At 50.5% G+C, this 8150-nt stretch overlaps 1 long non-coding RNA gene across 1 annotated transcript in view; it reads left to right on the forward strand.

Moving 5' to 3' along the window:
- The window catches only part of LOC138689015 (uncharacterized), a 102472-nt gene extending 94538 nt beyond the window's left edge, over positions 1–7934 (forward strand). Inside the window, exons 2-3 of the long non-coding RNA XR_011327830.1 lie at positions 5937–6035; positions 7514–7934. This is a non-coding gene — a long non-coding RNA (uncharacterized lncRNA). The remainder of the gene's footprint in view (positions 1–5936; positions 6036–7513) is intronic.
- Positions 7935–8150: the final 216 nt, after the last annotated feature.

An 8150-nucleotide genomic window follows, 5' to 3' on the forward strand; every position in this document is an offset into this window, starting at 1 on the left:
TGCTGAAGCCGGAGAGGCCGCAGAAAGGTAAAGAAGAAGAAACGGAAGGCCATCTGGCTGGCAGCTGCCTCCCGCTGCAGCCAAGAGAGAGCCTGCCTCTCTGGGTGTGGGAGGATCCCGCCTCGTAGTCCACAGCAGGTCAGACCGCCAGGGTCTGTATGCATGACCAGCAGCGCGGTACGGCCACGTAGTGAGCGAGCGAGCGAGCGAGGCTACGTGTCTAGGAGGCCTCATCTCGTAAGAGCTGCGAGGCGCTCGCGTGTTCCGTTATGTGGAGGACAGCCAAGCGACTGGAGTTACGGAAGACCAAGGGAGGAGAGAAGGAGAAAGAAGCGTCTGAACTGGCAAGGTCTCCTGGCAGCTCCAAGAGCAAGAGCTGTGGTGAGTCCTGGGCCCTCGGGGCCCTGTCGCTCCTCTTGTGCCTCCCGGTCCCTCCCTCCCCCTCTCCTGACCCCCTCGCTTTCTCATGCTGCTGTGACGTTTGTTTGTTTGTTTGTTTATTTTGCTTCCCTGTGCCTCCTCTCTTCTGTCTATTCTCTTGTCCTGCTCCCTCTTCCTCCCCCCCTTCCTCTCTCTCTCTCTCATTCGACTGCCCCCCTTTCTTTTTCTCTCTGCGTTCTTGTCCTGCTCCCTCTCCCTCTCCCCCCGCCCCATCCCCGTCTTTGTCCTGCAGCCAGTCGCTGTTTTTTCCTTTTCCATCTCCTTGTCCTGATCTGCATCCGCCTCTTTCCCCGCCTCCCAATTTCTCTGGCCTGTTGCCCTGGCGTTCTTTTCCTCTCTGCGCCTGTACGTGCCGCTCTGTGTCCCTGCCTTCCTATCTCTCTTCTTCCTACTTTCTGTTTCTATCCCTTTGTCTTGCTCGCTGTTGCTGTTTATTTTTGTCATTCTGGATCCCACTGTCCCCGTCCTCCCTCCTGTTCATCTCTTACTCTCTGTGACCCTTTGTGCTGCTTCCTGCCCCTTTTTTATTCACCCTCCTTCTCTCTGCAGGGCTCCTGATACCTCTCTTTCTAAGTTTCCCAACCCCCTGTGCTTCTCACGGTCTCTGTCTCTGTCAGTCTCTCTCTCTCTCTCTCTCTCTCCCCCCCCCCCCCCCCTTCTCGTTCCCATTGTTCTTGTCTGTCACGCTGTCTTGCTTCCTGTCCCGTCGTTTCTCGCTGTATCCCTTTGTCCCGCTCCCTGCTCGCATTCGTATTCCTCTCTGTCCTGAGGACCGTCCCAGTTTTTTATCTCCGTCCTGCCGCTGTCCTGATTTTTCCTTCTCTGCCATGTTCCCTGTCCCTTTTTCTGTCTCTTTTCCTCTGTCCCTGCTGCTTATTTCTCCATCTCTGTCCAGACCCCTGTCCCTTCCCCTCCCGCCCCGCCTTGCTGTTCCTCTGCCTTGCTTTCTTCCGCTGCCTTTTCTGTCTGTCTTTCTCTGCCCCATTCCCTCTCCCGCCCTTTCTAACTGTGTCCGCCTGTCCAGCTAGCTGTCGCTTCTTTCTTTTTTCTGTTCCTCAGTACTTTTTTCTTTTTCCGTATCTCTCTCCCGCTGCCCATCGCAGTTGGTTTTTTCCCCTCCGATGCTGGCCTGCTCTTTGTCCCTTTTGTCTCTCTGTGTCCTTCTGTCATGCTCCCTGTGTCTATTTAATCCCTTCATCTCTGTCCTGCAGCCCGTCGCTACTTTTTTTTTTCCTCTTCCGTCCCTTCGTCCTGCTCCCCGTCCTTGTCTCTCTTTCCCTTGGTTCTGCCTCCTGTCCTTTTTTCCTTTCTTGCTCCATCTCTCTGTCCTGCTCCCTATCCCTCCCGCGCTCTCTCTGTTTCTGCGTCCTTCTCCTTGCCTTTCCCCACGGTGTCCGTCTTGTACCCTCTTTGGTTTTCTTGTTTTCTGGGTGGCTGGGCCCGGCTACCCGCGGGGGTGCTTCGGCTGGGGGGTTTGGGGTGGGGGCCTGGCCGTGCCGGTGATGGCGGGGAAATAAAGCCTGAAACGGCAATCGTGAAGCGACGCCCTGCCTGTGCTGGGGCTGCCCCGCAGAGGCGTGGGGCCGGGCCCTCCGCAGGTCCCGAGCACTCCCCGAAACTACGTGTGGGGCCCCGGGGGTGCAGGGCTGTGGGGTGGCTACGCTCAGCGTCGCCCGTGGGCACTGCAGGGTCAGAAACGGAGAACAAGTTTTCTGTTCCTGGGGCTTGACAACAGGCTCGCGTGGCTGATGTGGGGGCTCGGAAACAGACCGAGCTGCGCGGCTTTGGGCCCAGAAACAGAGGTCCGGCCCTGCGTGTTTGGGCCTTGAGAACGGGCTCAGCAGCCGGGTTTTTTGGCTCCCAAATGGGCCCCGAGTCAGCTGGTGCGGGGTCCAAAAGCGGGAGCCGGCTTGGCTGGTTTTGCAGGCGGGTGGGAGGGTGTTGGGGGCTGCGGGGGGAAGCGGGGGGCGGGCAGGGTGCGTGGACCCTCCCCGGAGATGGGGGTCTGGTTGTGTCGGACGCCGAAGTTTGGGAGTCCGGCACGCAGCAGGCCGAACTCAACATCTGTGATGGTCTGTGGGGGGGAAGGGCGCTTTTCAGACCCCACGTGCCCTCTTTGAGTCCAGCTCTTCTTTCTGCGCTGCTCAGAATAGTTGTTAAGTAATTAATCGCGCAAACTAACGAATATTTATTCGGCGTGTAACTCTGATGTTTAATCCCAATGCTCCAGTTTTGACAGCAGTTGATATACAACCTTATGGAAAGCCCAGACCGTTGCACGTAGCTGGAGCTTGTAAGGAGAAGCAGCTGAAATCAGCCGGAGCTTCAGCGCGGAGCTGGGGCTTCAACGAGCCAGAACTGTAGCAAGCGGGAGCTGGAACGAGGCGGGGTGTCCGCTGTCTGGAGCGTGCATTAGCCAGAGGCAAAAGTACCTGCGGCTGTAAGGAGCAGGAGGCGCGATTAGCTGGAGCGTCTTTTCGCTGGAGCGTCCGTCGGCCGGACTGCGCTCCCAGCACGGCGGAAGAGCGGCCGGGCGCAGGCAGGGCTGTCCGCAGCAAGCTGCTCCGAGCGGCAGGGAGGCGAGTTGTCCTTCTGCCAGCGGGGAGCCCGGCCTCTTCCCTCGGGCATGCAATCCACACCGCGCTCCTCTCTCTGCGTGGAGGGTCTCTCCCGGTCCGTTCCCGCGGGCAGAAGCGAGGTGGGGGTCCCCCGTCTCTCCTGGGGCAGCCCCCCCCGCGAGGGGGCGCGGGCGAGGTGTCGTCGTCCCCTCGGTACCGGGCAAAGGGGAGAGAAACCGGCCGGCGGGAGCTCCTGGGGTGCAGAGCCCTTCCGGCAGAATCCTCCCCTGTCTTTCCACCGATGGCTGGGTGTGACGAGCAGGTTCATTTCTTTGTTTCCTCTTCTCCCAGCGTCACCTTCCGCATCACACGAAGAAAATCCTGCGTGGTCAATTCCGCTTGCTGCTCAGGTAATCGCACGTGTCGGGCTGGGGGAGCGGAGAGAAACACTTGCGAGTTCGAGGGCACTACAGATGCTCCACGTTAAACCCACAGAGAAGGCAAATTTGCTGCTAGTGCAGAAAAGCTGATGGAAAAATTGCTGTTCACAGATCGTGCCCTGTTCCTGAACTGGTCCCTTGATGTGTTTTTGTTTCAGGGGAAAGAATGAAATTTCCTGTCTGGTAAATTCAGAGCTGCCTGTTAGCTTCTTCAGGGTCGAGTGTTTCTCTTCTCTCTGTTCATACTGATTTGATGGGCAAGTTGGAAATAGCCTTTTACTTTTTTATGTATAACTGAATTTTTAGGAATATGTGGTGTCCCCGTAGTTCATTTTGGAGCACCTAGATGCCAGTAGAAATGTAATGAGCGAAACATGATGGGAACTGGTACTTCAACTTGATTTTTATTTGGGTTTTTTTTCTTTCCTTCCCCATGAAGAGTGTTGATGGCATGTTGTCCCGTGGGACAATCCCCATTCCGTTCAGCGGAGTCTTCAGTCTAGGACTTTTAAGTGGAAAAAATTTGTCCTTCCAAAAAGGGACTAGTCATTCCTAGGACCGAGGCATAGACTTGGAGAGTCGCTTAAGTACGTGATCGGAATGAAAGCCAACTTTCAGTTGATGTTGCTGCTGTTGGTCTTTGCTTTCATTGATTTCTCCACCACTCCCTCGTGGTTGGGAGCTCTGAATCGTAATGTTTTTCGGTCTCTAACACATTTCCACCCCCACCCCCCAAAAAAAGGAGAGGCAGTGTTTAAAAGTTAATTAGTTTCCTCACAAACGCGTGAGTAAATAGAATTTGAGTTATGATGATTAAAACCATATAAATGACACCAGTCTTGCAGATCTGGACTATTTCGGAACAGGCATTCATCACACGCAGAAGTCGTCAGGGTACGTACGGATCACCTGCGCTTCATGCTCTGACAAGACAAAATGCTGAGGCAGGGATGAGCTCTGAAAGAAGAAGAAAGAGAAAAAAAAAAAAGGCGGCTACAGGGTCACGGTTTTGTTTTGTTGTTGTTTGATTTTAGAGAGTGCAATATTGACTGGTGCCAGCCTGCAGAGCTCTTGTGCTGCCTGAGCTCTCCTTCTCTTTCGTGGCTGTAATTGTCGTTTGGATAATTGTAGAAGAGCAATTAAGTTACTTGCCTCTGTGAATGTGCTGGTAATACCAGGAAGGCAAATGCTTGAACCAGTAGTGAATAACTTGGCGACGAGTAGAATTTCTGAAGGAAGAACAGCAGCAGCAACAGGAAGCAAATAGCAAGTGACCAAAAACTCGCGCGCGTCAAAGGCATCAAAGCTTTCTTGCCGAACGTTGTTTGGCAATATGTTCCAAATGGCTTTTTTTGGTAAACGTAAATTTTCAGGAAGTTCAGGGCTCTGTGTGGCAAAACGTGTCCCTCTGCGTACGCGTCCTGCTACGTAAGTAGCATGGGTCAGTGGCAAGTCCAGTGGCAGGGCTGCTGTGCCCTACTCTCGACGTTGCCGTGGTAGTGTTGCGGTATTTAGACCTTCACGGACGGGCCGAGGAACGGAAGGAGAATGCCCGTTTTCTGTACGGGCTCAGAATGCCGACCCTTTTGTCTGCCTGCCGCTCCCCTGTGCGTGAGATGAAGCTGTTTTATTTTTCTCCCTTGTTCCTGGTCTAAATATTTCTGGAGCTGTCGCTGCTGTGGGTTTGCAATTGGCGTTACTGCGTTTTTGTAGCGGTCTAGCGATGGGTCGTTTCTGCTGTGGCGAAGCGTCGAGATACGGTTTTCGGTTTAAAGCGTCAGAAACTACGTTCACGGAAACCGGTAACTCGCGGCGTAGGGGAAACCGATCTGGCGCGTGCAGCTGTGCTCGCAGGGCTGCTCGGTGGCTCCTCATCAAAACGGCAGGCTGTGTGCGTGGACATCCGTAGGGTTGCGCTCTGGGTCCGAGAGCGTTAACGTATTTTTGCTGTTGGAAGATGGAATGGAGCGTGTGCCTGTTAAATCTCAGGGCGGTCAAAAGCTAGGAGGGACCCTGAGCGGGTTTGGTGGCACAACTGCGGTTTTAAAAGATCTTGACCGTTTGGAGCAACGGCCTGGAAAAAAATGATTCCTTTTTTGCAACGAGGCAGTTCGCAAGGACAGATGTGTTGCTGTGCTCTTTAGCAAAACTACTCAACTTGCGACGTATAGGGTGATGAAGCCTCGGCTATACTAAGGCTTGAGAAAATGTATGTAGGTCTCTATGTCTGTCACCTGCGTGTATCTAGGAAAGTGAGTTCTAGTGAAAGTAAAGTTGCCAATGAGTCAAAAAAGAAAGGGAAAAACAAAAAAGGCACGGTTGTCTGAAAAAATGCAAAAGCTCTAGTGGCCTGTGTCAACAACTGTACCGAAGGTGACGCAAAAATACTTTTTCCTCCGCTCAGTCGTACTGTCTTCGCCAACCTTCACAAAAAAAAAAAAAGGCAGCTTTGGATTCCTACCCAGCTTTGTGCTAATGTTTTTTTTTCTTCTCTCAGCTGGATGTCAGCTGGCACCGTTTCGCCCTGGTTGCCCTTTCTTCTGCCGTGACGGTAGGAGACAGATGGAAAGATTCCGTAGTGGCCTGCAAGTACAAGGTACGCCTACGATGTGTGTCTGCATTTTTCCAAAGGTACTTGCGGTATGGACTTTAACGTTGAGAGTGTGCCAACTCTCCTTCTACTTTTTTTTACATGAAATATTTTAACACAAATACTAAAAGTACGTTCTGTTCCGGAGCACGTTACACCTATACAAAGTTTACTTCCCTCAGTTTATTTTCTCTTCCTGAAAGCATAATCTTCTGTTGCTGTGTGCTTGCTAGTAAATGATACTGTGAAAATAATTTTGTACTAAAAGAGGGAAGAAACTGTTCGTAAGAGTTCAGCTGTTCAGAAGAAACAGACTTTGTTTTCACGATAAAAGCTTTATGCTTTTACAGTCAATGATTTTTTTTTTTTTAAATATCTTATAGTAGTACTCAAAAACGTTAACGGAGATCATTAGCATCTGTACTAAAAGCAGTCAAGGTCAAAGAAGAGACGTGGACAAAACAGGACAAACGGGCGTCGCATCTGTGCGTTGTCCAGGCTTTCCCAGGAAGCATTAGCAGCCTTGTAACTAGTGACAGTGAGTCCTGAGGTGTTTTTGATGAGTTACTGCTTCAGTAATGTATTTTTTCCTTTAACCTACAGTGTGTAATTTTGACTTCAGTTGGAAAGAGATTTTCCAAAATGGAAGTCTTTCTCTCTCAAAGAAATTTTGTTTTGTGAACTTCCCATCAGAGTGGATCTTCAGAGGTGATTGACTTGACAGTAGAAGTCATCAGTAACGAGACTTTTCACTCTCTTTAAAAAAAGAAAAAAAAAAGAAAAAAGTCAATTTCCTTCCAAAGACCCAAGCGCAGCCCATCTTCCTAAAGTTGATGGCATCACTGGTCTTTGGTTTCTCAGTTGTAACAGTCGAGATCACATGAAAACGTGTTGCTCTGCATGCTTCGGTACTGCCAAAAGCATTAGGGAATCCGCCAGTCCTTTTTGGTAGTCTGAGGTATTGCAGCACTGGGGATTTTACAAATTGACTTGCATTGTTTAAACTGTAACTGCCAAATAGCTGTAGTATATGATGTTAGGTGTATGTAAGCAGTTAGGTATTTTTCTAAATGTTTAAAAAGAGAGGCAACTGAATGTTATGGGGATTTTTTCCTGATGTTTTGACGGAGTGCTCTGAAGTACTTTCTTTCTGCCTGGCTTTCAATGGTGTGTTTCCCTGGCAGTTCAGTAGCACCTCTCTTGGGCAGCTCAGCTGGCCAGGTGTCCCTCCGCGTTCTGTAAAACGCACAAAAACCCCTAGTCACGTTATAACTGTGTACTTTGGAGAGAGATAATTTAATGGTATGAATTCAGAGCTGTGCAAGTTAAGGTAATGGAAAAGGAAAAATCAAATACTTTTACAGTATAAGTATTTTTATTGGACGTATATAAACATGGGCACACCTTTTTAGTGTAGAGTGAATTATTGAGATTTATTCTTTATTTTTCATTTTGCTCTTTGGAGTTCTCCACTTCACTTTCAGCTTTATTCACCAAACAAGCAAGATGCAAAGCGGCAGCAGCAGGAGCGCAAGGGCTGTAGCTGTTGGGGTGGATCCGTAAGCGTAGATTCTGATTGCGTACGACCTCGTCCCGCAGCCTCCCAGGGTTATCTCCCTGCAGCAGTGCTGTAAGGAAGGGAGGAGACGTTTTCCAGCACCGGCAAGAGTGTTTACTTGTATGCTAAGAAGGTGTTCAAAATGGTATCGATTAGCCTAAATGCTGATTTTAAGTGTTCAAATAGCTCTTAACTTTTAAAGGAGGTGGTGTATTTCGAGCTGACCTGTTTACCTGGAATCCTCCTTTAGCTCAGCGACTCTTCTTGTGCACCCCCAGCCTCTGCTGGCAGGGCGGTATGAGAAGCTGGAAGGCCCTTGACTTAGTATAAACACTGCTTAGCAACAACTACAGCATCGGTGTGTTGTCAACATTATTCTCATCCTAAATCCAAAATGGCCCTGTACCAGCTACTCAGAAGAAAATGAACTTTATTCCAGCCGAAACCAGGACAACCCCAAACCCTCTGATTCTGGGACTGCAACGGAAAAAACCAAACGACTTTGGGACTCCTGGGAAAGCCAAATGCGCCTGGATTTGTGCAGCTGGAAAGCAAAAAACCCA

The sequence above is a fragment of the Haliaeetus albicilla genome, chromosome 14, assembly GCF_947461875.1.
Source record: "Haliaeetus albicilla chromosome 14, bHalAlb1.1, whole genome shotgun sequence".
In the NCBI taxonomy this organism is placed as follows: domain Eukaryota; kingdom Metazoa; phylum Chordata; class Aves; order Accipitriformes; family Accipitridae; genus Haliaeetus; species Haliaeetus albicilla.